A 26,752-nucleotide genomic window follows, 5' to 3' on the forward strand; every position below is an offset into this window, starting at 1 on the left:
GGGCCAAGTATTCCTGATGGTGTGGCAGGCCTTCTCACCCCTTCAGGGAGTAGTGATACATTAGGCAACTGTAGACTAGTTGATAAACCTTTGGAATCATTCTCTTTGGCTCTACAACCAATTAGTTCCACATGTCATGGGGATGTAGCTCAGTGGAAGAGCGCATGCTTTGCATGTATGAGGTCCAGGGTTCAATCCCCTGCATCTCCATGAGCATTGTCTATAGATATTGTTGGCTATATTTTAACCTTTCGGGTTGAGCTGACATTCAGACGCTGTGCATTTCTCTTACCCTTTTCGTGCCTTAATAGTGTTGCTTGCAGCTTCTCTTATTGATAGACGATGCTCAGTTTCCGTTCGGTTATACATCGGTCACAATGGTGTCGTGTTTTTGAGCATGTTCACTGCTGCTTTTAACACATGCCTTCGTAACCGAAGATCACCGGTTAGCCATTGGACCATTAAAGTGCTTTGTCAGTTTTCAATTCTGTTTTTGTTCCTTGCAAACTTGACATTCTGGCATGGCTGCTGCTGAAGTATAACTTGCTTCATGGGTTCGTCCTTTTACTGCTTCTGGTGGCCGTATTTGCTGTGCTAGACTCTTTCAGAATTCTGAAGACAACCTTACAAGTGGGGATGTAGCTCAGAGGTAGAGCGCATGCTTTGCCTGTGTGAGGAACTGTCTTCGACCCCCAGCATCTCAATGAAGCATAGCTTGTTTCCTGAATGCCATTGTTTAACACTCAGGTACTCTTGCTTCCTGTTAGGCCCCAACAACCAAAAAGTGCTCTTTCCTGGGTGAGTCCCAAACGGCTGTGACTCAACTGTGCAACTTTCTTCAGTCACCAAGATATGGGTTGCTTCTTCTGTTCTCCTTTTGGTAGCTGCCTATGCAATGCTATTTTGGTTACAGCCTATGGACAGTGTAGAATCGGTAGAATTGGTATCAATTCACGGGTCAGAACAGTGTTGTGATTTTGAGCATGTTCCAGCCATTTCCACACACTTCCGCTGTCGGAGTTACCACATGCCCTCATAGGTTTGTGTGTGGTTCAAATTTAAGCACTCTCTCTTTTCTGTGGCATGGTGGCCAAGTGGTAAGGCGTCGGTCTCGTAAACCGAAGATCACGGGTTCGATCCCCGTTCGTGCCTTTAAGGAAAGTGGACCGAAGGGTCTATAATGTCCATTCACTACCAAAATATCTGCTTCCAATTTTGTCCTTGTACAAGAGACCTCTGTATGTGATCAAGCACTCGTCTGACTCTCAAAGAAGCAGCTGAAATGGCCTGGTGGAAAGGTGCTTACCTTTTAAATGGCAGACAACGGGAACATCTACATCCATTTCTAATGTGACCTCTACCTTTGTTTTGAGTATTTCAATGATCTTTACTGAGTTTACCATCAGGTTTCCATGTGATAGAGTCTGCAGGAGCGAAAACTGGGCTTTGCTAGGTAAGAATTTCTCCATTGCTTCCAGGTAGTTTGCAGATTAAGAGGCTGTATGTCAAAGTCTATGTTATAGGGCCAAGGATTCCTGATGGTGTGGCAGGCCTTCTCACCCCTTCAGGGAGTAGTGATACATTAGGCAACTGTAGACTAGTTGATAAACCTTTGGAATCATTCTCTTTGGCTCTACAACCAATTAGTTCCACACGTCAAGGGGATGTAGCTCAGTGGAAGAGCGCATGCTTTGCATGTATGAGGTCCAGGGTTCAATCCCCTGCATCTCCATGAGCATTATCTATAGATATAGTTGGCTATATTTTAACCTTTCGGGTTGAGCTGACATTCAGACGCTGTGCATTTCTCTCACTCTTTTTGTGCCTTAATAGTGTTGCTTGCAGCTTCTCTTATTGATAGACGATGCTCAGTTTCCGTTCGGTTATACATAGGTCACAATGGTGTCGTGATTTTGAGCATGTTCCTGCCATTTCCTCACATTTCCGCTGTCGGAGTTACCACATGTCCTCATAAGTTTGTGTGTGGTTCAAATTTAAGGACTCTCTCTTTTCTATGGCATGGTGGCCAAGTGGTAAGGCGTCGGTCTCGTAAACTGAAGATCACGGGTTCGATCCCCGTTCGTGCCTTTAAGGAAAGTGGACCGAACGGTCTATAGTGTCCATTCACTACTAAAATATCTGCTTCCAATTTTGTCCTTGTACAAGAGACCTCTGTATGTGATCAAGCACTCGTCTGACTCTCAAAGAAGCAGCTGAAATGGCCTGGCGGAAAGGTGCTTACCTTTTAAATGGCAGACAACGGGAACATCTACATCCATTTCTAATGTGACCTCTACCTTTGTTTTGAGTATTTCAATGATCTTTACTGAGTTTACCATCAGGTTTCCATGTGATAGAGTCTGCAGGAGTGAAAACTGGGCTTTGCTAGGTAAGAATTTCTCCATTGCTTCCAGGTAGGTTGCAGATTAAGAGGCTGTATGTCAAAGTCTATGTTATAGGGCCAAGTATTCCTGATGGTGTGGCAGGCCTTCTCACCCCTTCAGGGAGTAGTGATACATTAGGCAACTGTAGACTAGTTGATAAACCTTTGGAATCATTCTCTTTGGCTCTACAACCAATTAGTTCCACATGTCATGGGGATGTAGCTCAGTGGAAGAGCGCATGCTTTGCATGTATGAGGTCCAGGGTTCAATCCCCTGCATCTCCATGAGCATTGTCTATAGATATTGTTGGCTATATTTTAACCTTTCGGGTTGAGCTGACATTCAGACGCTGTGCATTTCTCTTACCCTTTTCGTGCCTTAATAGTGTTGCTTGCAGCTTCTCTTATTGATAGACGATGCTCAGTTTCCGTTCGGTTATACATCGGTCACAATGGTGTCGTGTTTTTGAGCATGTTCACTGCTGCTTTTAACACATGCCTTCGTAACCGAAGATCACCGGTTAGCCATTGGACCATTAAAGTGCTTTGTCAGTTTTCAATTCTGTTTTTGTTCCTTGCAAACTTGACATTCTGGCATGGCTGCTGCTGAAGTATAACTTGCTTCATGGGTTCGTCCTTTTACTGCTTCTGGTGGCCGTATTTGCTGTGCTAGACTCTTTCAGAATTCTGAAGACAACCTTACAAGTGGGGATGTAGCTCAGAGGTAGAGCGCATGCTTTGCCTGTGTGAGGAACTGTCTTCGACCCCCAGCATCTCAATGAAGCATAGCTTGTTTCCTGAATGCCATTGTTTAACACTCAGGTACTCTTGCTTCCTGTTAGGCCCCAACAACCAAAAAGTGCTCTTTCCTGGGTGAGTCCCAAACGGCTGTGACTCAACTGTGCAACTTTCTTCAGTCACCAAGATATGGGTTGCTTCTTCTGTTCTCCTTTTGGTAGCTGCCTATGCAATGCTATTTTGGTTACAGCCTATGGACAGTGTAGAATCGGTAGAATTGGTATCAATTCACGGGTCAGAACAGTGTTGTGATTTTGAGCATGTTCCAGCCATTTCCACACACTTCCGCTGTCGGAATTACCACATGCCCTCATAGGTTTGTGTGTGGTTCAAATTTAAGCACTCTCTCTTTTCTGTGGCATGGTGGCCAAGTGGTAAGGCGTCGGTCTCGTAAACAGAAGATCACGGGTTCGATCCCCGTTCGTGCCTTTAAGGAAAGTGGACCGAAGGGTCTATAATGTCCATTCACTACCAAAATATCTGCTTCCAATTTTGTCCTTGTACAAGAGACCTCTGTATGTGATCAAGCACTCGTCTGACTCTCAAAGAAGCAGCTGAAATGGCCTGGTGGAAAGGTGCTTACCTTTTAAATGGCAGACAACGGGAACATCTACATCCATTTCTAATGTGACCTCTACCTTTGTTTTGAGTATTTCAATGATCTTTACTGAGTTTACCATCAGGTTTCCATGTGATAGAGTCTGCAGGAGCGAAAACTGGGCTTTGCTAGGTAAGAATTTCTCCATTGCTTCCAGGTAGTTTGCAGATTAAGAGGCTGTATGTCAAAGTCTATGTTATAGGGCCAAGGATTCCTGATGGTGTGGCAGGCCTTCTCACCCCTTCAGGGAGTAGTGATACATTAGGCAACTGTAGACTAGTTGATAAACCTTTGGAATCATTCTCTTTGGCTCTACAACCAATTAGTTCCACACGTCAAGGGGATGTAGCTCAGTGGAAGAGCGCATGCTTTGCATGTATGAGGTCCAGGGTTCAATCCCCTGCATCTCCATGAGCATTATCTATAGATATAGTTGGCTATATTTTAACCTTTCGGGTTGAGCTGACATTCAGACGCTGTGCATTTCTCTCACTCTTTTTGTGCCTTAATAGTGTTGCTTGCAGCTTCTCTTATTGATAGACGATGCTCAGTTTCCGTTCGGTTATACATAGGTCACAATGGTGTCGTGATTTTGAGCATGTTCCTGCCATTTCCTCACATTTCCGCTGTCGGAGTTACCACATGTCCTCATAAGTTTGTGTGTGGTTCAAATTTAAGGACTCTCTCTTTTCTATGGCATGGTGGCCAAGTGGTAAGGCGTAGGTCTCGTAAACCGAAGATCACGGGTTCGATCCCCGTTCGTGCCTTTAAGGAAAGTGGACCGAACGGTCTATAATGTCCATTCACTACTAAAATATCTGCTTCCAATTTTGTCCTTGTACAAGAGACCTCTGTATGTGATCAAGCACTCGTCTGACTCTCAAAGAAGCAGCTGAAATGGCCTGGCGGAAAGGTGCTTACCTTTTAAATGGCAGACAACGGGAACATCTACATCCATTTCTAAAGTGACCTCTACCTTTGTTTTGAGTATTTCAATGATCTTTACTGAGTTTACCATCAGGTTTCCATGTGATAGAGTCTGCAGGAGTGAAAACTGGGCTTTGCTAGGTAAGAATTTCTCCATTGCTTCCAGGTAGGTTGCAGATTAAGAGGCTGTATGTCAAAGTCTATGTTATAGGGCCAAGTATTCCTGATGGTGTGGCAGGCCTTCTCACCCCTTCAGGGAGTAGTGATACATTAGGCAACTGTAGACTAGTTGATAAACCTTTGGAATCATTCTCTTTGGCTCTACAACCAATTAGTTCCACATGTCAAGGGGATGTAGCTCAGTGGAAGAGCGCATGCTTTGCATGTATGAGGTCCAGGGTTCAATCCCCTGCATCTCCATGAGCATTGTCTATAGATATTGTTGGCTATATTTTAACCTTTCGGGTTGAGCTGACATTCAGACGCTGTGCATTTCTCTTACCCTTTTCGTGCCTTAATAGTGTTGCTTGCAGCTTCTCTTATTGATAGACGATGCTCAGTTTCCGTTCGGTTATACATCGGTCACAATGGTGTCGTGTTTTTGAGCATGTTCACTGCTGCTTTTAACACATGCCTTCGTAACCGAAGATCACCGGTTAGCCATTGGACCATTAAAGTGCTTTGTCAGTTTTCAATTCTGTTTTTGTTCCTTGCAAACTTGACATTCTGGCATGGCTGCTGCTGAAGTATAACTTGCTTCATGGGTTCGTCCTTTTACTGCTTCTGGTGGCCGTATTTGCTGTGCTAGACTCTTTCAGAATTCTGAAGACAACCTTACAAGTGGGGATGTAGCTCAGAGGTAGAGCGCATGCTTTGCCTGTGTGAGGAACTGTCTTCGACCCCCAGCATCTCAATGAAGCATAGCTTGTTTCCTGAATGCCATTGTTTAACACTCAGGTACTCTTGCTTCCTGTTAGGCCCCAACAACCAAAAAGTGCTCTTTCCTGGGTGAGTCCCAAACGGCTGTGACTCAACTGTGCAACTTTCTTCCAGTCACCAAGATATGGGTTGCTTCTTCTGTTCTCCTTTTGGTAGCTGCCTATGCAGTGCTATTTTGGTTACAGCCTATGGACAGTGTAGAATCGGTAGAATTGGTATCAATTCACGGGTCAGAACAGTGTTGTGATTTTGAGCATGTTCCAGCCATTTCCACACACTTCCGCTGTCGGAGTTACCACATGCCCTCATAGGTTTGTGTGTGGTTCAAATTTAAGCACTCTCTCTTTTCTATGGCATGGTGGCCAAGTGGTAAGGCGTCGGTCTCGTAAACCGAAGATCACGGGTTCGATCCCCGTTCGTGCCTTTAAGGAAAGTGGACCGAAGGGTCTATAATGTCCATTCACTACCAAAATATCTGCTTCCAATTTTGTCCTTGTACAAGAGACCTCTGTATGTGATCAAGCACTCGTCTGACTCTCAAAGAAGCAGCTGAAATGGCCTGGTGGAAAGGTGCTTACCTTTTAAATGGCAGACAACGGGAACATCTACATCCATTTCTAATGTGACCTCTACCTTTGTTTTGAGTATTTCAATGATCTTTACTGAGTTTACCATCAGGTTTCCATGTGATAGAGTCTGCAGGAGCGAAAACTGGGCTTTGCTAGGTAAGAATTTCTCCATTGCTTCCAGGTAGTTTGCAGATTAAGAGGCTGTATGTCAAAGTCTATGTTATAGGGCCAAGGATTCCTGATGGTGTGGCAGGCCTTCTCACCCCTTCAGGGAGTAGTGATACATTAGGCAACTGTAGACTAGTTGATAAATCTTTGGAATCATTCTCTTTGGCTCTACAACCAATTAGTTCCACACGTCAAGGGGATGTAGCTCAGTGGAAGAGCGCATGCTTTGCATGTATGAGGTCCAGGGTTCAATCCCCTGCATCTCCATGAGCATTATCTATAGATATGGTTGGCTATATTTTAACCTTTCGGGTTGAGCTGACATTCAGACGCTGTGCATTTCTCTCACTCTTTTTGTGCCTTAATAGTGTTGCTTGCAGCTTCTCTTATTGATAGACGATGCTCAGTTTCCGTTCGGTTATACATAGGTCACAATGGTGTCGTGATTTTGAGCATGTTCCTGCCATTTCCTCACATTTCCGCTGTCGGAGTTACCACATGTCCTCATAAGTTTGTGTGTGGTTCAAATTTAAGGACTCTCTCTTTTCTATGGCATGGTAGCCATGTGGTAAGGCGTAGGTCTCGTAAACCGAAGATCACGGGTTCGATCCCCGTTCGTGCCTTTAAGGAAAGCGGACCGAACGGTCTATAATGTCCATTCACTACTAAAATATCTGCTTCCAATTTTGTCCTTGTACAAGAGACCTCTGTATGTGATCAAGCACTCGTCTGACTCTCAAAGAAGCAGCTGAAATGGCCTGGCGGAAAGGTGCTTACCTTTTAAATGGCAGACAACGGGAACATCTACATCCATTTCTAAAGTGACCTCTACCTTTGTTTTGAGTATTTCAATGATCTTTACTGAGTTTACCATCAGGTTTCCATGTGATAGAGTCTGCAGGAGTGAAAACTGGGCTTTGCTAGGTAAGAATTTCTCCATTGCTTCCAGGTAGGTTGCAGATTAAGAGGCTGTATGTCAAAGTCTATGTTATAGGGCCAAGTATTCCTGATGGTGTGGCAGGCCTTCTCACCCCTTCAGGGAGTAGTGATACATTAGGCAACTGTAGACTAGTTGATAAACCTTTGGAATCATTCTCTTTGGCTCTACAACCAATTAGTTCCACATGTCAAGGGGATGTAGCTCAGTGGAAGAGCGCATGCTTTGCATGTATGAGGTCCAGGGTTCAATCCCCTGCATCTCCATGAGCATTGTCTATAGATATTGTTGGCTATATTTTAACCTTTCGGGTTGAGCTGACATTCAGACGCTGTGCATTTCTCTTACCCTTTTCGTGCCTTAATAGTGTTGCTTGCAGCTTCTCTTATTGATAGACGATGCTCAGTTTCCGTTCGGTTATACATCGGTCACAATGGTGTCGTGTTTTTGAGCATGTTCACTGCTGCTTTTAACACATGCCTTCGTAACCGAAGATCACCGGTTAGCCATTGGACCATTAAAGTGCTTTGTCAGTTTTCAATTCTGTTTTTGTTCCTTGCAAACTTGACATTCTGGCATGGCTGCTGCTGAAGTATAACTTGCTTCATGGGTTCGTCCTTTTACTGCTTCTGGTGGCCGTATTTGCTGTGCTAGACTCTTTCAGAATTCTGAAGACAACCTTACAAGTGGGGATGTAGCTCAGAGGTAGAGCGCATGCTTTGCCTGTGTGAGGAACTGTCTTCGACCCCCAGCATCTCAATGAAGCATAGCTTGTTTCCTGAATGCCATTGTTTAACACTCAGGTACTCTTGCTTCCTGTTAGGCCCCAACAACCAAAAAGTGCTCTTTCCTGGGTGAGTCCCAAACGGCTGTGACTCAACTGTGCAACTTTCTTCCAGTCACCAAGATATGGGTTGCTTCTTCTGTTCTCCTTTTGGTAGCTGCCTATGCAATGGTATTTTGGTTACAGCCTATGGACAGTGTAGAATCGGTAGAATTGGTATCAATTCACGGGTCAGAACAGTGTTGTGATTTTGAGCATGTTCCAGCCATTTCCACACACTTCCGCTGTCGGAGTTACCACATGCCCTCATAGGTTTGTGTGTGGTTCAAATTTAAGCACTCTCTCTTTTCTGTGGCATGGTGGCCAAGTGGTAAGGCGTCGGTCTCGTAAACCGAAGATCACGGGTTCGATCCCCGTTCGTGCCTTTAAGGAAAGTGGACCGAACGGTCTATAATGTCCGTTCACTACCAAAATATCTGCTTCCAATTTTGTCCTTGTACAAGAGACCTCTGTATGTGATCAAGCACTCGTCTGACTCTCAAAGAAGCAGCTGAAATGGCCTGGTGGAAAGGTGCTTACCTTTTAAATGGCAGACAACGGGAACATCTACCTCCATTTCTAATGTGACCTCTACCTTTGTTTTGAGTATTTCAATGATCTTTACTGAGTTTACCATCAGGTTTCCATGTGATAGAGTCTGCAGGAGCGAAAACTGGGCTTTGCTAGGTAAGAATTTCTCCATTGCTTCCAGGTAGTTTGCAGATTAAGAGGCTGTATGTCAAAGTCTATGTTATAGGGCCAAGGATTCCTGATGGTGTGGCAGGCCTTCTCACCCCTTCAGGGAGTAGTGATACATTAGGCAACTGTAGACTAGTTGATAAATCTTTGGAATCATTCTCTTTGGCTCTACAACCAATTAGTTCCACACGTCAAGGGGATGTAGCTCAGTGGAAGAGCGCATGCTTTGCATGTATGAGGTCCAGGGTTCAATCCCCTGCATCTCCATGAGCATTATCTATAGATATGGTTGGCTATATTTTAACCTTTCGGGTTGAGCTGACATTCAGACGCTGTGCATTTCTCTCACTCTTTTTGTGCCTTAATAGTGTTGCTTGCAGCTTCTCTTATTGATAGACGATGCTCAGTTTCCGTTCGGTTATACATAGGTCACAATGGTGTCGTGATTTTGAGCATGTTCCTGCCATTTCCTCACATTTCCGCTGTCGGAGTTACCACATGTCCTCATAAGTTTGTGTGTGGTTCAAATTTAAGGACTCTCTCTTTTCTATGGCATGGTAGCCATGTGGTAAGGCGTAGGTCTCGTAAACCGAAGATCACGGGTTCGATCCCCGTTCGTGCCTTTAAGGAAAGCGGACCGAACGGTCTATAATGTCCATTCACTACTAAAATATCTGCTTCCAATTTTGTCCTTGTACAAGAGACCTCTGTATGTGATCAAGCACTCGTCTGACTCTCAAAGAAGCAGCTGAAATGGCCTGGCGGAAAGGTGCTTACCTTTTAAATGGCAGACAACGGGAACATCTACATCCATTTCTAAAGTGACCTCTACCTTTGTTTTGAGTATTTCAATGATCTTTACTGAGTTTACCATCAGGTTTCCATGTGATAGAGTCTGCAGGAGTGAAAACTGGGCTTTGCTAGGTAAGAATTTCTCCATTGCTTCCAGGTAGGTTGCAGATTAAGAGGCTGTATGTCAAAGTCTATGTTATAGGGCCAAGTATTCCTGATGGTGTGGCAGGCCTTCTCACCCCTTCAGGGAGTAGTGATACATTAGGCAACTGTAGACTAGTTGATAAACCTTTGGAATCATTCTCTTTGGCTCTACAACCAATTAGTTCCACATGTCAAGGGGATGTAGCTCAGTGGAAGAGCGCATGCTTTGCATGTATGAGGTCCAGGGTTCAATCCCCTGCATCTCCATGAGCATTGTCTATATATATTGTTGGCTATATTTTAACCTTTCGGGTTGAGCTGACATTCAGACGCTGTGCATTTCTCTTACCCTTTTCGTGCCTTAATAGTGTTGCTTGCAGCTTCTCTTATTGATAGACGATGCTCAGTTTCCGTTCGGTTATACATCGGTCACAATGGTGTCGTGTTTTTGAGCATGTTCACTGCTGCTTTTAACACATGCCTTCGTAACCGAAGATCACCGGTTAGCCATTGGACCATTAAAGTGCTTTGTCAGTTTTCAATTCTGTTTTTGTTCCTTGCAAACTTGACATTCTGGCATGGCTGCTGCTGAAGTATAACTTGCTTCATGGGTTCGTCCTTTTACTGCTTCTGGTGGCCGTATTTGCTGTGCTAGACTCTTTCAGAATTCTGAAGACAACCTTACAAGTGGGGATGTAGCTCAGAGGTAGAGCGCATGCTTTGCCTGTGTGCGGAACTGTCTTCGACCCCCAGCATCTCAATGAAGCATAGCTTGTTTCCTGAATGCCATTGTTTAACACTCAGGTACTCTTGCTTCCTGTTAGGCCCCAACAACCAAAAAGTGCTCTTTCCTGGGTGAGTCCCAAACGGCTGTGACTCAACTGTGCAACTTTCTTCCAGTCACCAAGATATGGGTTGCTTCTTCTGTTCTCCTTTTGGTAGCTGCCTATGCAATGCTATTTTGGTTACAGCCTATGGACAGTGTAGAATCGGTAGAATTGGTATCAATTCACGGGTCAGAACAGTGTTGTGATTTTGAGCATGTTCCAGCCATTTCCACACACTTCCGCTGTCGGAGTTACCACATGCCCTCATAGATTTGTGTGTGGTTCAAATTTAAGCACTCTCTCTTTTCTATGGCATGGTGGCCAAGTGGTAAGGCGTCGGTCTTGTAAACCGAAGATCACGGGTTCGATCCCCGTTCGTGCCTTTAAGGAAAGTGGACCGAAGGGTCTATAATGTCCATTCACTACCAAAATATCTGCTTCCAATTTTGTCCTTGTACAAGAGACCTCTGTATGTGATCAAGCACTCGTCTGACTCTCAAAGAAGCAGCTGAAATGGCCTGGTGGAAAGGTGCTTACCTTTTAAATGGCAGACAACGGGAACATCTACATCCATTTCTAATGTGACCTCTACCTTTGTTTTGAGTATTTCAATGATCTTTACTGAGTTTACCATCAGGTTTCCATGTGATAGAGTCTGCAGGAGCGAAAACTGGGCTTTGCTAGGTAAGAATTTCTCCATTGCTTCCAGGTAGTTTGCAGATTAAGAGGCTGTATGTCAAAGTCTATGTTATAGGGCCAAGGATTCCTGATGGTGTGGCAGGCCTTCTCACCCCTTCAGGGAGTAGTGATACATTAGGCAACTGTAGACTAGTTGATAAACCTTTGGAATCATTCTCTTTGGCTCTACAACCAATTAGTTCTACACGTCAAGGGGATGTAGCTCAGTGGAAGAGCGCATGCTTTGCATGTATGAGGTCCAGGGTTCAATCCCATGCATCTCCATGAGCATTATCTATAGATATGGTTGGCTATATTTTAACCTTTCGGGTTGAGCTGACATTCAGACGCTGTGCATTTCTCTCACTCTTTTTGTGCCTTAATAGTGTTGCTTGCAGCTTCTCTTATTGATAGACGATGCTCAGTTTCCGTTCGGTTATACATAGGTCACAATGGTGTCGTGATTTTGAGCATGTTCCTGCCATTTCCTCACATTTCCGCTGTCGGAGTTACCACATGTCCTCATAAGTTTGTGTGTGGTTCAAATTTAAGGACTCTCTCTTTTCTATGGCATGGTGGCCAAGTGGTAAGGCGTCGGTCTCGTAAACCGAAGATCACGGGTTCGATCCCCGTTCGTGCCTTTAAGGAAAGTGGACCGAACGGTCTATAGTGTCCATTCACTACTAAAATATCTGCTTCCAATTTTGTCCTTGTACAAGAGACCTCTGTATGTGATCAAGCACTCGTCTGACTCTCAAAGAAGCAGCTGAAATGGCCTGGCGGAAAGGTGCTTACCTTTTAAATGGCAGACAACGGGAACATCTACATCCATTTCTAAAGTGACCTCTACCTTTGTTTTGAGTATTTCAATGATCTTTACTGAGTTTACCATCAGGTTTCCATGTGATAGAGTCTGCAGGAGTGAAAACTGGGCTTTGCTAGGTAAGAATTTCTCCATTGCTTCCAGGTAGGTTGCAGATTAAGAGGCTGTATGTCAAAGTCTATGTTATAGGGCCAAGTATTCCTGATGGTGTGGCAGGCCTTCTCACCCCTTCAGGGAGTAGTGATACATTAGGCAACTGTAGACTAGTTGATAAACCTTTGGAATCATTCTCTTTGGCTCTACAACCAATTAGTTCCACATGTCAAGGGGATGTAGCTCAGTGGAAGAGCGCATGCTTTGCATGTATGAGGTCCAGGGTTCAATCCCCTGCATCTCCATGAGCATTGTCTATAGATATTGTTGGCTATATTTTAACCTTTCGGGTTGAGCTGACATTCAGACGCTGTGCATTTCTCTTACCCTTTTCGTGCCTTAATAGTGTTGCTTGCAGCTTCTCTTATTGATAGACGATGCTCAGTTTCCGTTCGGTTATACATCGGTCACAATGGTGTCGTGTTTTTGAGCATGTTCACTGCTGCTTTTAACACATGCCTTTGTAACCGAAGATCACCGGTTAGCCATTGGACCATTAAAGTGCTTTGTCAGTTTTCAATTCTGTTTTTGTTCCTTGCAAACTTGACATTCTGGCATGGCTGCTGCTGAAGTATAACTTGCTTCATGGGTTCGTCCTTTTACTGCTTCTGGTGGCCGTATTTGCTGTGCTAGACTCTTTCAGAATTCTGAAGACAACCTTACAAGTGGGGATGTAGTTCAGAGGTAGAGCGCATGCTTTGCCTGTGTGAGGAACTGTCTTCGACCCCCAGCATCTCAATGAAGCATAGCTTGTTTCCTGAATGCCATTGTTTAACACTCAGGTACTCTTGCTTCCTGTTAGGCCCCAACAACCAAAAAGTGCTCTTTCCTGGGTGAGTCCCAAACGGCTGTGACTCAACTGTGCAACTTTCTTCCAGTCACCAAGATATGGGTTGCTTCTTCTGTTCTCCTTTTGGTAGCTGCCTATGCAATGCTATTTTGGTTACAGCCTATGGACAGTGTAGAATCGGTAGAATTGGTATCAATTCACGGGTCAGAACAGTGTTGTGATTTTGAGCATGTTCCAGCCATTTCCACACACTTCCGCTGTCGGAGTTACCACATGCCCTCATAGGTTTGTGTGTGGTTCAAATTTAAGCACTCTCTCTTTTCTGTGGCATGGTGGCCAAGTGGTAAGGCGTTGGTCTCGTAAACCGAAGATCACGGGTTCGATCCTCGTTCGTGCCTTTAAGGAAAGTGGACCGAAGGGTCTATAATGTCCATTCACTACCAAAATATCTGCTTCCAATTTTGTCCTTGTACAAGAGACCTCTGTATGTGATCAAGCACTCGTCTGACTCTCAAAGAAGCAGCTGAAATGGCCTGGTGGAAAGGTGCTTACCTTTTAAATGGCAGACAACGGGAACATCTACATCCATTTCTAATGTGACCTCTACCTTTGTTTTGAGTATTTCAATGATCTTTACTGAGTTTACCATCAGGTTTCCATGTGATAGAGTCTGCAGGAGCGAAAACTGGGCTTTGCTAGGTAAGAATTTCTCCATTGCTTCCAGGTAGTTTGCAGATTAAGAGGCTGTATGTCAAAGTCTATGTTATAGGGCCAAGGATTCCTGATGGTGTGGCAGGCCTTCTCACCCCTTCAGGGAGTAGTGATACATTAGGCAACTGTAGACTAGTTGATAAATCTTTGGAATCATTCTCTTTGGCTCTACAACCAATTAGTTCCACACGTCAAGGGGATGTAGCTCAGTGGAAGAGCGCATGCTTTGCATGTATGAGGTCCAGGGTTCAATCCCCTGCATCTCCATGAGCATTATCTATAGATATGGTTGGCTATATTTTAACCTTTCGGGTTGAGCTGACATTCAGACGCTGTGCATTTCTCTCACTCTTTTTGTGCCTTAATAGTGTTGCTTGCAGCTTCTCTTATTGATAGACGATGCTCAGTTTCCGTTCGGTTATACATAGGTCACAATGGTGTCGTGATTTTGAGCATGTTCCTGCCATTTCCTCACATTTCCGCTGTCGGAGTTACCACATGTCCTCATAAGTTTGTGTGTGGTTCAAATTTAAGGACTCTCTCTTTTCTATGGCATGGTGGCCAAGTGGTAAGGCGTCGGTCTCGTAAACCGAAGATCACGGGTTCGATCCCCGTTCGTGCCTTTAAGGAAAGTGGACCGAACGGTCTATAGTGTCCATTCACTACTAAAATATCTGCTTCCAATTTTGTCCTTGTACAAGAGACCTCTGTATGTGATCAAGCACTCGTCTGACTCTCAAAGAAGCAGCTGAAATGGCCTGGCGGAAAGGTGCTTACCTTTTAAATGGCAGACAACGGGAACATCTACATCCATTTCTAATGTGACCTCTACCTTTGTTTTGAGTATTTCAATGATCTTTACTGAGTTTACCATCAGGTTTCCATGTGATAGAGTCTGCAGGAGTGAAAACTGGGCTTTGCTAGGTAAGAATTTCTCCATTGCTTCCAGGTAGTTTGCAGATTAAGAGGCTGTATGTCAAAGTCTATGTTATAGGGCCAAGTATTCCTGATGGTGTGGCAGGCCTTCTCACCCCTTCAGGGATTAGTGATACATTAGGCAACTGTAGACTAGTTGATAAACCTTTGGAATCATTCTCTTTGGCTCTACAACCAATTCATTCCACATGTCAAGGGGATGTAGCTCAGTGGAAGAGCGCATGCTTTGCATGTATGAGGTCCAGGGTTCAATCCCCTGCATCTCCATGAGCATTGTCTATAGATATTGTTGGCTATATTTTAACCTTTCGGGTTGAGCTGACATTCAGACGCTGTGCATTTCTCTTACCCTTTTCGTGCCTTAATAGTGTTGCTTGCAGCTTCTCTTATTGATAGACGATGCTCAGTTTCCGTTCGGTTATACATCGGTCACAATGGTGTCGTGTTTTTGAGCATGTTCACTGCTGCTTTTAACACATGCCTTCGTAACCGAAGATCACCGGTTAGCCATTGGACCATTAAAGTGCTTTGTCAGTTTTCAATTCTGTTTTTGTTCCTTGCAAACTTGACATTCTGGCATGGCTGCTGCTGAAGTATAACTTGCTTCATGGGTTCGTCCTTTTACTGCTTCTGGTGGCCGTATTTGCTGTGCTAGACTCTTTCAGAATTCTGAAGACAACCTTACAAGTGGGGATGTAGCTCAGAGGTAGAGCGCATGCTTGCCTGTGTGCGGAACTGTCTTCGACCCCCAGCATCTCAATGAAGCATAGCTTGTTTCCTGAATGCCATTGTTTAACACTCAGGTACTCTTGCTTCCTGTTAGGCCCCAACAACCAAAAAGTGCTCTTTCCTGGGTGAGTCCCAAACGGCTGTGACTCAACTGTGCAACTTTCTTCCAGTCACCAAGATATGGGTTGCTTCTTCTGTTCTCCTTTTGGTAGCTGCCTATGCAATGCTATTTTGGTTACAGCCTATGGACAGTGTAGAATCGGTAGAATTGGTATCAATTCACGGGTCAGAACAGTGTTGTGATTTTGAGCATGTTCCAGCCATTTCCACACACTTCCGCTGTCGGAGTTACCACATGCCCTCATAGGTTTGTGTGTGGTTCAAATTTAAGCACTCTCTCTTTTCTATGGCATGGTGGCCAAGTGGTAAGGCGTCGGTCTTGTAAACCGAAGATCACGGGTTCGATCCCCGTTCGTGCCTTTAAGGAAAGTGGACCGAAGGGTCTATAATGTCCATTCACTACCAAAATATCTGCTTCCAATTTTGTCCTTGTACAAGAGACCTCTGTATGTGATCAAGCACTCGTCTGACTCTCAAAGAAGCAGCTGAAATGGCCTGGTGGAAAGGTGCTTACCTTTTAAATGGCAGACAACGGGAACATCTACCTCCATTTCTAATGTGACCTCTACCTTTGTTTTGAGTATTTCAATGATCTTTACTGAGTTTACCATCAGGTTTCCATGTGATAGAGTCTGCAGGAGCGAAAACTGGGCTTTGCTAGGTAAGAATTTCTCCATTGCTTCCAGGTAGTTTGCAGATTAAGAGGCTGTATGTCAAAGTCTATGTTATAGGGCCAAGGATTCCTGATGGTGTGGCAGGCCTTCTCACCCCTTCAGGGAGTAGTGATACATTAGGCAACTGTAGACTAGTTGATAAATCTTTGGAATCATTCTCTTTGGCTCTACAACCAATTAGTTCCACACGTCAAGGGGATGTAGCTCAGTGGAAGAGCGCATGCTTTGCATGTATGAGGTCCAGGGTTCAATCCCATGCATCTCCATGAGCATTATCTATAGATATGGTTGGCTATATTTTAACCTTTCGGGTTGAGCTGACATTCAGACGCTGTGCATTTCTCTCACTCTTTTTGTGCCTTAATAGTGTTGCTTGCAGCTTCTCTTATTGATAGACGATGCTCAGTTTCCGTTCGGTTATACATAGGTCACAATGGTGTCGTGATTTTGAGCATGTTCCTGCCATTTCCTCACATTTCCGCTGTCGGAGTTACCACATGTCCTCATAAGTTTGTGTGTGGTTCAAATTTAAGGACTCTCTCTTTTCTATGGCATGGTGGCCAAGTGGTAAGGCGTCGGTCTCGTAAACCGAAGATCACGGGTTCGATCCCCGTTCGTGCCTTTAAGGAAAGTGGACCGAACGGTCTATAGTGTCCATTCACTACTAAAATATCTGCTTCCAATTTTGTCCTTGTACAAGAGACCTCTGTATGTGATCAAGCACTCGTCTGACTCTCAAAGAAGCAGCTGAAATGGCCTGGCGGAAAGGTGCTTACCTTTTAAATGGCAGACAACGGGAACATCTACATCCATTTCTAATGTGACCTCTACCTTTGTTTTGAGTATTTCAATGATCTTTACTGAGTTTACCATCAGGTTTCCATGTGATAGAGTCTGCAGGAGTGAAAACTGGGCTTTGCTAGGTAAGAATTTCTCCATTGCTTCCAGGTAGGTTGCAGATTAAGAGGCTGTATGTCAAAGTCTATGTTATAGGGCCAAGTATTCCTGATGGTGTGGCAGGCCTTCTCACCCCTTCAGGGAGTAGTGATACATTAGGCAACTGTAGACTAGTTGATAAACCTTTGGAATCATTCTCTTTGGCTCTACAACCAATTAGTTCCACATGTCAAGGGGATGTAGCTCAGTGGAAGAGCGCATGCTTTGCATGTATGAGGTCCAGGGTTCAATCCCCTGCATCTCCATGAGCATTGTCTATAGATATTGTTGGCTATATTTTAACCTTTCGGGTTGAGCTGACATTCAGACGCTGTGCATTTCTCTTACCCTTTTCGTGCCTTAATAGTGTTGCTTGCAGCTTCTCTTATTGATAGACGATGCTCAGTTTCCGTTCGGTTATACATCGGTCACAATGGTGTCGTGTTTTTGAGCATGTTCACTGCTGCTTTTAACACATGCCTTCGTAACCGAAGATCACCGGTTAGCCATTGGACCATTAAAGTGCTTTGTCAGTTTTCAATTCTGTTTTTGTTCCTTGCAAACTTGACATTCTGGCATGGCTGCTGCTGAAGTATAACTTGCTTCATGGGTTCGTCCTTTTACTGCTTCTGGTGGCCGTATTTGCTGTGCTAGACTCTTTCAGAATTCTGAAGACAACCTTACAAGTGGGGATGTAGCTCAGAGGTAGAGCGCATGCTTGCCTGTGTGCGGAACTGTCTTCGACCCCCAGCATCTCAATGAAGCATAGCTTGTTTCCTGAATGCCATTGTTTAACACTCAGGTACTCTTGCTTCCTGTTAGGCCCCAACAACCAAAAAGTGCTCTTTCCTGGGTGAGTCCCAAACGGCTGTGACTCAACTGTGCAACTTTCTTCCAGTCACCAAGATATGGGTTGCTTCTTCTGTTCTCCTTTTGGTAGCTGCCTATGCAATGCTATTTTGGTTACAGCCTATGGACAGTGTAGAATCGGTAGAATTGGTATCAATTCACGGGTCAGAACAGTGTTGTGATTTTGAGCATGTTCCAGCCATTTCCACACACTTCCGCTGTCGGAGTTACCACATGCCCTCATAGGTTTGTGTGTGGTTCAAATTTAAGCACTCTCTCTTTTCTATGGCATGGTGGCCAAGTGGTAAGGCGTCGGTCTTGTAAACCGAAGATCACGGGTTCGATCCCCGTTCGTGCCTTTAAGGAAAGTGGACCGAAGGGTCTATAATGTCCATTCACTACCAAAATATCTGCTTCCAATTTTGTCCTTGTACAAGAGACCTCTGTATGTGATCAAGCACTCGTCTGACTCTCAAAGAAGCAGCTGAAATGGCCTGGTGGAAAGGTGCTTACCTTTTAAATGGCAGACAACGGGAACATCTACCTCCATTTCTAATGTGACCTCTACCTTTGTTTTGAGTATTTCAATGATCTTTACTGAGTTTACCATCAGGTTTCCATGTGATAGAGTCTGCAGGAGCGAAAACTGGGCTTTGCTAGGTAAGAATTTCTCCATTGCTTCCAGGTAGTTTGCAGATTAAGAGGCTGTATGTCAAAGTCTATGTTATAGGGCCAAGGATTCCTGATGGTGTGGCAGGCCTTCTCACCCCTTCAGGGAGTAGTGATACATTAGGCAACTGTAGACTAGTTGATAAATCTTTGGAATCATTCTCTTTGGCTCTACAACCAATTAGTTCCACACGTCAAGGGGATGTAGCTCAGTGGAAGAGCGCATGCTTTGCATGTATGAGGTCCAGGGTTCAATCCCATGCATCTCCATGAGCATTATCTATAGATATGGTTGGCTATATTTTAACCTTTCGGGTTGAGCTGACATTCAGACGCTGTGCATTTCTCTCACTCTTTTTGTGCCTTAATAGTGTTGCTTGCAGCTTCTCTTATTGATAGACGATGCTCAGTTTCCGTTCGGTTATACATAGGTCACAATGGTGTCGTGATTTTGAGCATGTTCCTGCCATTTCCTCACATTTCCGCTGTCGTAGTTACCACATGTCCTCTTAAGTTTGTGTGTGGTTCAAATTTAAGGACTCTCTCTTTTCTATGGCATGGTGGCCAAGTGGTAAGGCGTCGGTCTCGTAAACCGAAGATCACGGGTTCGATCCCCGTTCGTGCCTTTAAGGAAAGTGGACCGAACGGTCTATAGTGTCCATTCACTACTAAAATATCTGCTTCCAATTTTGTCCTTGTACAAGAGACCTCTGTATGTGATCAAGCACTCGTCTGACTCTCAAAGAAGCAGCTGAAATGGCCTGGCGGAAAGGTGCTTACCTTTTAAATGGCAGACAACGGGAACATCTACATCCATTTCTAATGTGACCTCTACCTTTGTTTTGAGTATTTCAATGATCTTTACTGAGTTTACCATCAGGTTTCCATGTGATAGAGTCTGCAGGAGTGAAAACTGGGCTTTGCTAGGTAAGAATTTCTCCATTGCTTCCAGGTAGGTTGCAGATTAAGAGGCTGTATGTCAAAGTCTATGTTATAGGGCCAAGTATTCCTGATGGTGTGGCAGGCCTTCTCACCCCTTCAGGGAGTAGTGATACATTAGGCAACTGTAGACTAGTTGATAAACCTTTGGAATCATTCTCTTTGGCTCTACAACCAATTAGTTCCACATGTCAAGGGGATGTAGCTCAGTGGAAGAGCGCATGCTTTGCATGTATGAGGTCCAGGGTTCAATCCCCTGCATCTCCATGAGCATTGTCTATAGATATTGTTGGCTATATTTTAACCTTTCGGGTTGAGCTGACATTCAGACGCTGTGCATTTCTCTTACCCTTTTCGTGCCTTAATAGTGTTGCTTGCAGCTTCTCTTATTGATAGACGATGCTCAGTTTCCGTTCGGTTATACATCGGTCACAATGGTGTCGTGTTTTTGAGCATGTTCACTGCTGCTTTTAACACATGCCTTCGTAACCGAAGATCACCGGTTAGCCATTGGACCATTAAAGTGCTTTGTCAGTTTTCAATTCTGTTTTTGTTCCTTGCAAACTTGACATTCTGGCATGGCTGCTGCTGAAGTATAACTTGCTTCATGGGTTCGTCCTTTTACTGCTTCTGGTGGCCGTATTTGCTGTGCTAGACTCTTTCAGAATTCTGAAGACAACCTTACAAGTGGGGATGTAGTTCAGAGGTAGAGCGCATGCTTTGCCTGTGTGAGGAACTGTCTTCGACCCCCAGCATCTCAATGAAGCATAGCTTGTTTCCTGAATGCCATTGTTTAACACTCAGGTACTCTTGCTTCCTGTTAGGCCCCAACAACCAAAAAGTGCTCTTTCCTGGGTGAGTCCCAAACGGCTGTGACTCAACTGTGCAACTTTCTTCCAGTCACCAAGATATGGGTTGCTTCTTCTGTTCTCCTTTTGGTAGCTGCCTATGCAATGCTATTTTGGTTACAGCCTATGGACAGTGTAGAATCGGTAGAATTGGTATCAATTCACGGGTCAGAACAGTGTTGTGATTTTGAGCATGTTCCAGCCATTTCCACACACTTCCGCTGTCAGAGTTACCACATGCCCTCATAGGTTTGTGTGTGGTTCAAATTTAAGCACTCTCTCTTTTCTGTGGCATGGTGGCCAAGTGGAAAGGCGTCGGTCTCGTAAACCGAAGATCACGGGTTCGATCCCCGTTCGTGCCTTTAAGGAAAGTCGACCGAAGGGTCTATAATGTCCATTCACTACCAAAATATCTGCTTCCAATTTTGTCCTTGTACAAGAGACCTCTGTATGTGATCAAGCACTCGTCTGACTCTCAAAGAAGCAGCTGAAATGGCCTGGTGGAAAGGTGCTTACCTTTTAAATGGCAGACAACGGGAACATCTACATCCATTTCTAATGTGACCTCTACCTTTGTTTTGAGTATTTCAATGATCTTTACTGAGTTTACCATCAGGTTTCCATGCGATAGAGTCTGCAGGAGCGAAAACTGGGCTTTGCTAGGTAAGAATTTCTCCATTGCTTCCAGGTAGTTTGCAGATTAAGAGGCTGTATGTCAAAGTCTATGTTATAGGGCCAAGGATTCCTGATGGTGTGGCAGGCCTTCTCACCCCTTCAGGGAGTAGTGATACATTAGGCAACTGTAGACTAGTTGATAAACCTTTGGAATCATTCTCTTTGGCTCTACAACCAATTAGTTCCACACGTCAAGGGGATGTAGCTCAGTGGAAGAGCGCATGCTTTGCATGTATGAGGTCCAGGGTTCAATCCCCTGCATCTCCATGAGCATTATCTATAGATATGGTTGGCTATATTTTAACCTTTCGGGTTGAGCTGACATTCAGACGCTGTGCATTTCTCTCACTCTTTTTGTGCCTTAATAGTGTTGCTTGCAGCTTCTCTTATTGATAGACGATGCTCAGTTTCCGTTCGGTTATACATAGGTCACAATGGTGTCGTGATTTTGAGCATGTTCCTGCCATTTCCTCACATTTCCGCTGTCGGAGTTACCACATGTCCTCATAAGTTTGTGTGTGGTTCAAATTTAAGGACTCTCTCTTTTCTATGGCATGGTGGCCAAGTGGTAAGGCGTTGGTCTCGTAAACTGAAGATCACGGGTTCGATCCCCGTTCGTGCCTTTAAGGAAAGTGGACCGAACGGTCTATAGTGTCCATTCACTACTAAAATATCTGCTTCCAATTTTGTCCTTGTACAAGAGACCTCTGTATGTGATCAAGCACTCGTCTGACTCTCAAAGAAGCAGCTGAAATGGCCTGGCGGAAAGGTGCTTACCTTTTAAATGGCAGACAACGGGAACATCTACATCCATTTCTAATGTGACCTCTACCTTTGTTTTGAGTATTTCAATGATCTTTACTGAGTTTACCATCAGGTTTCCATGTGATAGAGTCTGCAGGAGTGAAAACTGGGCTTTGCTAGGTAAGAATTTCTCCATTGCTTCCAGGTAGGTTGCATATTAAGAGGCTGTATGTCAAAGTCTATGTTATAGGGCCAAGTATTCCTGATGGTGTGGCAGGCCTTCTCACCCCTTCAGGGAGTAGTGATACATTAGGCAACTGTAGACTAGTTGATAAACCTTTGGAATCATTCTCTTTGGCTCTACAACCAATTAGTTCCACATGTCAAGGGGATGTAGCTCAGTGGAAGAGCGCATGCTTTGCATGTATGAGGTCCAGGGTTCAATCCCCTGCATCTCCATGAGCATTCTCTATAGATATTGTTGGCTATATTTTAACCTTTCGGGTTGAGCTGACATTCAGACGCTGTGCAGTTCTCTTACCCTTTTCGTGCCTTAATAGTGTTGCTTGCAGCTTCTCTTATTGATAGACGATGCTCAGTTTCCGTTCGGTTATACATCGGTCACAATGGTGTCGTGTTTTTGAGCATGTTCACTGCTGCTTTTAACACATGCCTTTGTAACCGAAGATCACCGGTTAGCCATTGGACCATTAAAGTGCTTTGTCAGTTTTCAATTCTGTTTTTGTTCCTTGCAAACTTGACATTCTGGCATGGCTGCTGCTGAAGTATAACTTGCTTCATGGGTTCGTCCTTTTACTGCTTCTGGTGGCCGTATTTGCTGTGCTAGACTCTTTCAGAATTCTGAAGACAACCTTACAAGTGGGGATGTAGTTCAGAGGTAGAGCGCATGCTTTGCCTGTGTGAGGAACTGTCTTCGACCCCCAGCATCTCAATGAAGCATAGCTTGTTTCCTGAATGCCATTGTTTAACACTCAGGTACTCTTGCTTCCTGTTAGGCCCCAACAACCAAAAAGTGCTCTTTCCTGGGTGAGTCCCAAACGGCTGTGACTCAACTGTGCAACTTTCTTCCAGTCACCAAGATATGGGTTGCTTCTTCTGTTCTCCTTTTGGTAGCTGCCTATGCAATGCTATTTTGGTTACAGCCTATGGACAGTGTAGAATCGGTAGAATTGGTATCAATTCACGGGTCAGAACAGTGTTGTGATTTTGAGCATGTTCCAGCCATTTCCACACACTTCCGCTGTCGGAGTTACCACATGCCCTCATAGGTTTGTGTGTGGTTCAAATTTAAGCACTCTCTCTTTTCTGTGGCATGGTGGCCAAGTGGAAAGGCGTCGGTCTCGTAAACCGAAGGTCACGGGTTCGATCCCCGTTCGTGCCTTTAAGGAAAGTGGACCGAAGGGTCTATAATGTCCATTCACTACCAAAATATCTGCTTCCAATTTTGTCCTTGTACAAGAGACCTCTGTATGTGATCAAGCACTCGTCTGACTCTCAAAGAAGCAGCTGAAATGGCCTGGTGGAAAGGTGCTTACCTTTTAAATGGCAGACAACGGGAACATCTACATCCATTTCTAATGTGACCTCTACCTTTGTTTTGAGTATTTCAATGATCTTTACTGAGTTTACCATCAGGTTTCCATGTGATAGAGTCTGCAGGAGCGAAAACTGGGCTTTGCTAGGTAAGAATTTCTCCATTGCTTCCAGGTAGTTTGCAGATTAAGAGGCTGTATGTCAAAGTCTATGTTATAGGGCCAAGGATTCCTGATGGTGTGGCAGGCCTTCTCACCCCTTCAGGGAGTAGTGATACATTAGGCAACTGTAGACTAGTTGATAAACCTTTGGAATCATTCTCTTTGGCTCTACAACCAATTAGTTCCACACGTCAAGGGGATGTAGCTCAGTGGAAGAGCGCATGCTTTGCATGTATGAGGTCCAGGGTTCAATCCCCTGCATCTCCATGAGCATTATCTATAGATATGGTTGGCTATATTTTAACCTTTCGGGTTGAGCTGACATTCAGACGCTGTGCATTTCTCTCACTCTTTTTGTGCCTTAATAGTGTTGCTTGCAGCTTCTCTTATTGATAGACGATGCTCAGTTTCCGTTCGGTTATACATAGGTCACAATGGTGTCGTGATTTTGAGCATGTTCCTGCCATTTCCTCACATTTCCGCTGTCGGAGTTACCACATGTCCTCATAAGTTTGTGTGTGGTTCAAATTTAAGGACTCTCTCTTTTCTATGGCATGGTGGCCAAGTGGTAAGGCGTCGGTCTCGTAAACCGAAGATCACGGGTTCGATCCCCGTTCGTGCCTTTAAGGAAAGTGGACCGAACGGTCTATAGTGTCCATTCACTACTAAAATATCTGCTTCCAATTTTGTCCTTGTACAAGAGACCTCTGTATGTGATCAAGCACTCGTCTGACTCTCAAAGAAGCAGCTGAAATGGCCTGGCGGAAAGGTGCTTACCTTTTAAATGGCAGACAACGGGAACATCTACATCCATTTCTAATGTGACCTCTACCTTTGTTTTGAGTATTTCAATGATCTTTACTGAGTTTACCATCAGGTTTCCATGTGATAGAGTCTGCAGGAGTGAAAACTGGGCTTTGCTAGGTAAGAATTTCTCCATTGCTTCCAGGTAGGTTGCAGATTAAGAGGCTGTATGTCAAAGTCTATGTTATAGGGCCAAGTATTCCTGATGGTGTGGCAGGCCTTCTCACCCCTTCAGGGAGTAGTGATACATTAGGCAACTGTAGACTAGTTGATAAACCTTTGGAATCATTCTCTTTGGCTCTACAACCAATTAGTTCCACATGTCAAGGGGATGTAGCTCAGTGGAAGAGCGCATGCTTTGCATGTATGAGGTCCAGGGTTCAATCCCCTGCATCTCCATGAGCATTGTCTATAGATATTGTTGGCTATATTTTAACCTTTCGGGTTGAGCTGACATTCAGACGCTGTGCATTTCTCTTACCCTTTTCGTGCCTTAATAGTGTTGCTTGCAGCTTCTCTTATTGATAGACGATGCTCAGTTTCCGTTCGGTTATACATCGGTCACAATGGTGTCGTGTTTTTGAGCATGTTCACTGCTGCTTTTAACACATGCCTTCGTAACCGAAGATCACCGGTTAGCCATTGGACCATTAAAGTGCTTTGTCAGTTTTCAATTCTGTTTTTGTTCCTTGCAAACTTGACATTCTGGCATGGCTGCTGCTGAAGTATAACTTGCTTCATGGGTTCGTCCTTTTACTGCTTCTGGTGGCCGTATTTGCTGTGCTAGACTCTTTCAGAATTCTGAAGACAACCTTACAAGTGGGGATGTAGCTCAGAGGTAGAGCGCATGCTTGCCTGTGTGCGGAACTGTCTTCGACCCCCAGCATCTCAATGAAGCATAGCTTGTTTCCTGAATGCCATTGTTTAACACTCAGGTACTCTTGCTTCCTGTTAGGCCCCAACAACCAAAAAGTGCTCTTTCCTGGGTGAGTCCCAAACGGCTGTGACTCAACTGTGCAACTTTCTTCCAGTCACCAAGATATGGGTTGCTTCTTCTGTTCTCCTTTTGGTAGCTGCCTATGCAATGCTATTTTGGTTACAGCCTATGGACAGTGTAGAATCGGTAGAATTGGTATCAATTCACGGGTCAGAACAGTGTTGTGATTTTGAGCATGTTCCAGCCATTTCCACACACTTCCGCTGTCGGAGTTACCACATGCCCTCATAGGTTTGTGTGTGGTTCAAATTTAAGCACTCTCTCTTTTCTATGGCATGGTGGCCAAGTGGTAAGGCGTCGGTCTTGTAAACCGAAGATCACGGGTTCGATCCCCGTTCGTGCCTTTAAGGAAAGTGGACCGAAGGGTCTATAATGTCCATTCACTACCAAAATATCTGCTTCCAATTTTGTCCTTGTACAAGAGACCTCTGTATGTGATCAAGCACTCGTCTGACTCTCAAAGAAGCAGCTGAAATGGCCTGGTGGAAAGGTGCTTACCTTTTAAATGGCAGACAACGGGAACATCTACCTCCATTTCTAATGTGACCTCTACCTTTGTTTTGAGTATTTCAATGATCTTTACTGAGTTTACCATCAGGTTTCCATGTGATAGAGTCTGCAGGAGCGAAAACTGGGCTTTGCTAGGTAAGAATTTCTCCATTGCTTCCAGGTAGTTTGCAGATTAAGAGGCTGTATGTCAAAGTCTATGTTATAGGGCCAAGGATTCCTGATGGTGTGGCAGGCCTTCTCACCCCTTCAGGGAGTAGTGATACATTAGGCAACTGTAGACTAGTTGATAAATCTTTGGAATCATTCTCTTTGGCTCTACAACCAATTAGTTCCACACGTCAAGGGGATGTAGCTCAGTGGAAGAGCGCATGCTTTGCATGTATGAGGTCCAGGGTTCAATCCCATGCATCTCCATGAGCATTATCTATAGATATGGTTGGCTATATTTTAACCTTTCGGGTTGAGCTGACATTCAGACGCTGTGCATTTCTCTCACTCTTTTTGTGCCTTAATAGTGTTGCTTGCAGCTTCTCTTATTGATAGACGATGCTCAGTTTCCGTTCGGTTATACATAGGTCACAATGGTGTCGTGATTTTGAGCATGTTCCTGCCATTTCCTCACATTTCCGCTGTCGGAGTTACCACATGTCCTCATAAGTTTGTGTGTGGTTCAAATTTAAGGACTCTCTCTTTTCTATGGCATGGTGGCCAAGTGGTAAGGCGTCGGTCTCGTAAACCGAAGATCACGGGTTCGATCCCCGTTCGTGCCTTTAAGGAAAGTGGACCGAACGGTCTATAGTGTCCATTCACTACTAAAATATCTGCTTCCAATTTTGTCCTTGTACAAG

At 44.5% G+C, this 26,752-nt stretch overlaps 42 non-coding genes across 42 annotated transcripts; all 42 read left to right on the plus strand.

The window, feature by feature from the left end:
* Positions 1-138: 138 nt before the first annotated feature.
* On the plus strand, positions 139-210 carry trnaa-ugc (transfer RNA alanine (anticodon UGC)). Its single transcript has one exon. It is a non-coding gene; the product is annotated as a tRNA-Ala (tRNA).
* Positions 211-1,080: 870 nt separating this feature from the next.
* Positions 1,081-1,152, plus strand: trnat-cgu (transfer RNA threonine (anticodon CGU)). The gene has a single exon. It is a non-coding gene; the product is annotated as a tRNA-Thr (tRNA).
* Positions 1,153-1,660: 508 nt separating this feature from the next.
* Positions 1,661-1,732, plus strand: trnaa-ugc (transfer RNA alanine (anticodon UGC)). The gene has a single exon. It is a non-coding gene; the product is annotated as a tRNA-Ala (tRNA).
* Positions 1,733-2,016: 284 nt separating this feature from the next.
* Positions 2,017-2,088, plus strand: trnat-cgu (transfer RNA threonine (anticodon CGU)). Its single transcript has one exon. It is a non-coding gene; the product is annotated as a tRNA-Thr (tRNA).
* A 508-nt stretch (positions 2,089-2,596) lies between these two features.
* On the plus strand, positions 2,597-2,668 carry trnaa-ugc (transfer RNA alanine (anticodon UGC)). The gene has a single exon. It is a non-coding gene; the product is annotated as a tRNA-Ala (tRNA).
* An 870-nt stretch (positions 2,669-3,538) lies between these two features.
* trnat-cgu (transfer RNA threonine (anticodon CGU)) lies at positions 3,539-3,610 on the plus strand. The gene has a single exon. It is a non-coding gene; the product is annotated as a tRNA-Thr (tRNA).
* Positions 3,611-4,118: 508 nt separating this feature from the next.
* trnaa-ugc (transfer RNA alanine (anticodon UGC)) lies at positions 4,119-4,190 on the plus strand. Its single transcript has one exon. It is a non-coding gene; the product is annotated as a tRNA-Ala (tRNA).
* A 284-nt stretch (positions 4,191-4,474) lies between these two features.
* trnat-cgu (transfer RNA threonine (anticodon CGU)) lies at positions 4,475-4,546 on the plus strand. The gene has a single exon. It is a non-coding gene; the product is annotated as a tRNA-Thr (tRNA).
* Positions 4,547-5,054: 508 nt separating this feature from the next.
* trnaa-ugc (transfer RNA alanine (anticodon UGC)) lies at positions 5,055-5,126 on the plus strand. The gene has a single exon. It is a non-coding gene; the product is annotated as a tRNA-Ala (tRNA).
* Positions 5,127-5,997: 871 nt separating this feature from the next.
* On the plus strand, positions 5,998-6,069 carry trnat-cgu (transfer RNA threonine (anticodon CGU)). Its single transcript has one exon. It is a non-coding gene; the product is annotated as a tRNA-Thr (tRNA).
* Positions 6,070-6,577: 508 nt separating this feature from the next.
* trnaa-ugc (transfer RNA alanine (anticodon UGC)) lies at positions 6,578-6,649 on the plus strand. Its single transcript has one exon. It is a non-coding gene; the product is annotated as a tRNA-Ala (tRNA).
* Positions 6,650-7,513: 864 nt separating this feature from the next.
* Positions 7,514-7,585, plus strand: trnaa-ugc (transfer RNA alanine (anticodon UGC)). Its single transcript has one exon. It is a non-coding gene; the product is annotated as a tRNA-Ala (tRNA).
* An 871-nt stretch (positions 7,586-8,456) lies between these two features.
* Positions 8,457-8,528, plus strand: trnat-cgu (transfer RNA threonine (anticodon CGU)). Its single transcript has one exon. It is a non-coding gene; the product is annotated as a tRNA-Thr (tRNA).
* A 508-nt stretch (positions 8,529-9,036) lies between these two features.
* trnaa-ugc (transfer RNA alanine (anticodon UGC)) lies at positions 9,037-9,108 on the plus strand. Its single transcript has one exon. It is a non-coding gene; the product is annotated as a tRNA-Ala (tRNA).
* An 864-nt stretch (positions 9,109-9,972) lies between these two features.
* trnaa-ugc (transfer RNA alanine (anticodon UGC)) lies at positions 9,973-10,044 on the plus strand. The gene has a single exon. It is a non-coding gene; the product is annotated as a tRNA-Ala (tRNA).
* An 871-nt stretch (positions 10,045-10,915) lies between these two features.
* trnat-ugu (transfer RNA threonine (anticodon UGU)) lies at positions 10,916-10,987 on the plus strand. Its single transcript has one exon. It is a non-coding gene; the product is annotated as a tRNA-Thr (tRNA).
* Positions 10,988-11,495: 508 nt separating this feature from the next.
* trnaa-ugc (transfer RNA alanine (anticodon UGC)) lies at positions 11,496-11,567 on the plus strand. The gene has a single exon. It is a non-coding gene; the product is annotated as a tRNA-Ala (tRNA).
* A 284-nt stretch (positions 11,568-11,851) lies between these two features.
* On the plus strand, positions 11,852-11,923 carry trnat-cgu (transfer RNA threonine (anticodon CGU)). Its single transcript has one exon. It is a non-coding gene; the product is annotated as a tRNA-Thr (tRNA).
* Positions 11,924-12,431: 508 nt separating this feature from the next.
* On the plus strand, positions 12,432-12,503 carry trnaa-ugc (transfer RNA alanine (anticodon UGC)). Its single transcript has one exon. It is a non-coding gene; the product is annotated as a tRNA-Ala (tRNA).
* An 871-nt stretch (positions 12,504-13,374) lies between these two features.
* trnat-cgu (transfer RNA threonine (anticodon CGU)) lies at positions 13,375-13,446 on the plus strand. The gene has a single exon. It is a non-coding gene; the product is annotated as a tRNA-Thr (tRNA).
* Positions 13,447-13,954: 508 nt separating this feature from the next.
* Positions 13,955-14,026, plus strand: trnaa-ugc (transfer RNA alanine (anticodon UGC)). The gene has a single exon. It is a non-coding gene; the product is annotated as a tRNA-Ala (tRNA).
* A 284-nt stretch (positions 14,027-14,310) lies between these two features.
* On the plus strand, positions 14,311-14,382 carry trnat-cgu (transfer RNA threonine (anticodon CGU)). The gene has a single exon. It is a non-coding gene; the product is annotated as a tRNA-Thr (tRNA).
* Positions 14,383-14,890: 508 nt separating this feature from the next.
* trnaa-ugc (transfer RNA alanine (anticodon UGC)) lies at positions 14,891-14,962 on the plus strand. The gene has a single exon. It is a non-coding gene; the product is annotated as a tRNA-Ala (tRNA).
* Positions 14,963-15,832: 870 nt separating this feature from the next.
* Positions 15,833-15,904, plus strand: trnat-ugu (transfer RNA threonine (anticodon UGU)). Its single transcript has one exon. It is a non-coding gene; the product is annotated as a tRNA-Thr (tRNA).
* Positions 15,905-16,412: 508 nt separating this feature from the next.
* trnaa-ugc (transfer RNA alanine (anticodon UGC)) lies at positions 16,413-16,484 on the plus strand. Its single transcript has one exon. It is a non-coding gene; the product is annotated as a tRNA-Ala (tRNA).
* Positions 16,485-16,768: 284 nt separating this feature from the next.
* On the plus strand, positions 16,769-16,840 carry trnat-cgu (transfer RNA threonine (anticodon CGU)). Its single transcript has one exon. It is a non-coding gene; the product is annotated as a tRNA-Thr (tRNA).
* A 508-nt stretch (positions 16,841-17,348) lies between these two features.
* On the plus strand, positions 17,349-17,420 carry trnaa-ugc (transfer RNA alanine (anticodon UGC)). Its single transcript has one exon. It is a non-coding gene; the product is annotated as a tRNA-Ala (tRNA).
* Positions 17,421-18,290: 870 nt separating this feature from the next.
* On the plus strand, positions 18,291-18,362 carry trnat-ugu (transfer RNA threonine (anticodon UGU)). Its single transcript has one exon. It is a non-coding gene; the product is annotated as a tRNA-Thr (tRNA).
* Positions 18,363-18,870: 508 nt separating this feature from the next.
* On the plus strand, positions 18,871-18,942 carry trnaa-ugc (transfer RNA alanine (anticodon UGC)). The gene has a single exon. It is a non-coding gene; the product is annotated as a tRNA-Ala (tRNA).
* Positions 18,943-19,226: 284 nt separating this feature from the next.
* trnat-cgu (transfer RNA threonine (anticodon CGU)) lies at positions 19,227-19,298 on the plus strand. Its single transcript has one exon. It is a non-coding gene; the product is annotated as a tRNA-Thr (tRNA).
* A 508-nt stretch (positions 19,299-19,806) lies between these two features.
* Positions 19,807-19,878, plus strand: trnaa-ugc (transfer RNA alanine (anticodon UGC)). The gene has a single exon. It is a non-coding gene; the product is annotated as a tRNA-Ala (tRNA).
* An 871-nt stretch (positions 19,879-20,749) lies between these two features.
* Positions 20,750-20,821, plus strand: trnat-cgu (transfer RNA threonine (anticodon CGU)). The gene has a single exon. It is a non-coding gene; the product is annotated as a tRNA-Thr (tRNA).
* Positions 20,822-21,329: 508 nt separating this feature from the next.
* On the plus strand, positions 21,330-21,401 carry trnaa-ugc (transfer RNA alanine (anticodon UGC)). Its single transcript has one exon. It is a non-coding gene; the product is annotated as a tRNA-Ala (tRNA).
* A 284-nt stretch (positions 21,402-21,685) lies between these two features.
* On the plus strand, positions 21,686-21,757 carry trnat-cgu (transfer RNA threonine (anticodon CGU)). The gene has a single exon. It is a non-coding gene; the product is annotated as a tRNA-Thr (tRNA).
* Positions 21,758-22,265: 508 nt separating this feature from the next.
* trnaa-ugc (transfer RNA alanine (anticodon UGC)) lies at positions 22,266-22,337 on the plus strand. The gene has a single exon. It is a non-coding gene; the product is annotated as a tRNA-Ala (tRNA).
* An 871-nt stretch (positions 22,338-23,208) lies between these two features.
* trnat-cgu (transfer RNA threonine (anticodon CGU)) lies at positions 23,209-23,280 on the plus strand. Its single transcript has one exon. It is a non-coding gene; the product is annotated as a tRNA-Thr (tRNA).
* A 508-nt stretch (positions 23,281-23,788) lies between these two features.
* trnaa-ugc (transfer RNA alanine (anticodon UGC)) lies at positions 23,789-23,860 on the plus strand. The gene has a single exon. It is a non-coding gene; the product is annotated as a tRNA-Ala (tRNA).
* A 284-nt stretch (positions 23,861-24,144) lies between these two features.
* On the plus strand, positions 24,145-24,216 carry trnat-cgu (transfer RNA threonine (anticodon CGU)). Its single transcript has one exon. It is a non-coding gene; the product is annotated as a tRNA-Thr (tRNA).
* Positions 24,217-24,724: 508 nt separating this feature from the next.
* On the plus strand, positions 24,725-24,796 carry trnaa-ugc (transfer RNA alanine (anticodon UGC)). The gene has a single exon. It is a non-coding gene; the product is annotated as a tRNA-Ala (tRNA).
* An 870-nt stretch (positions 24,797-25,666) lies between these two features.
* Positions 25,667-25,738, plus strand: trnat-ugu (transfer RNA threonine (anticodon UGU)). The gene has a single exon. It is a non-coding gene; the product is annotated as a tRNA-Thr (tRNA).
* Positions 25,739-26,246: 508 nt separating this feature from the next.
* Positions 26,247-26,318, plus strand: trnaa-ugc (transfer RNA alanine (anticodon UGC)). Its single transcript has one exon. It is a non-coding gene; the product is annotated as a tRNA-Ala (tRNA).
* Positions 26,319-26,602: 284 nt separating this feature from the next.
* On the plus strand, positions 26,603-26,674 carry trnat-cgu (transfer RNA threonine (anticodon CGU)). The gene has a single exon. It is a non-coding gene; the product is annotated as a tRNA-Thr (tRNA).
* Positions 26,675-26,752: the final 78 nt, after the last annotated feature.

The sequence above is a fragment of the Brachyhypopomus gauderio genome, unplaced genomic scaffold (genome assembly GCF_052324685.1).
Source record: "Brachyhypopomus gauderio isolate BG-103 unplaced genomic scaffold, BGAUD_0.2 sc191, whole genome shotgun sequence".
Classification (NCBI taxonomy): domain Eukaryota; kingdom Metazoa; phylum Chordata; class Actinopteri; order Gymnotiformes; family Hypopomidae; genus Brachyhypopomus; species Brachyhypopomus gauderio.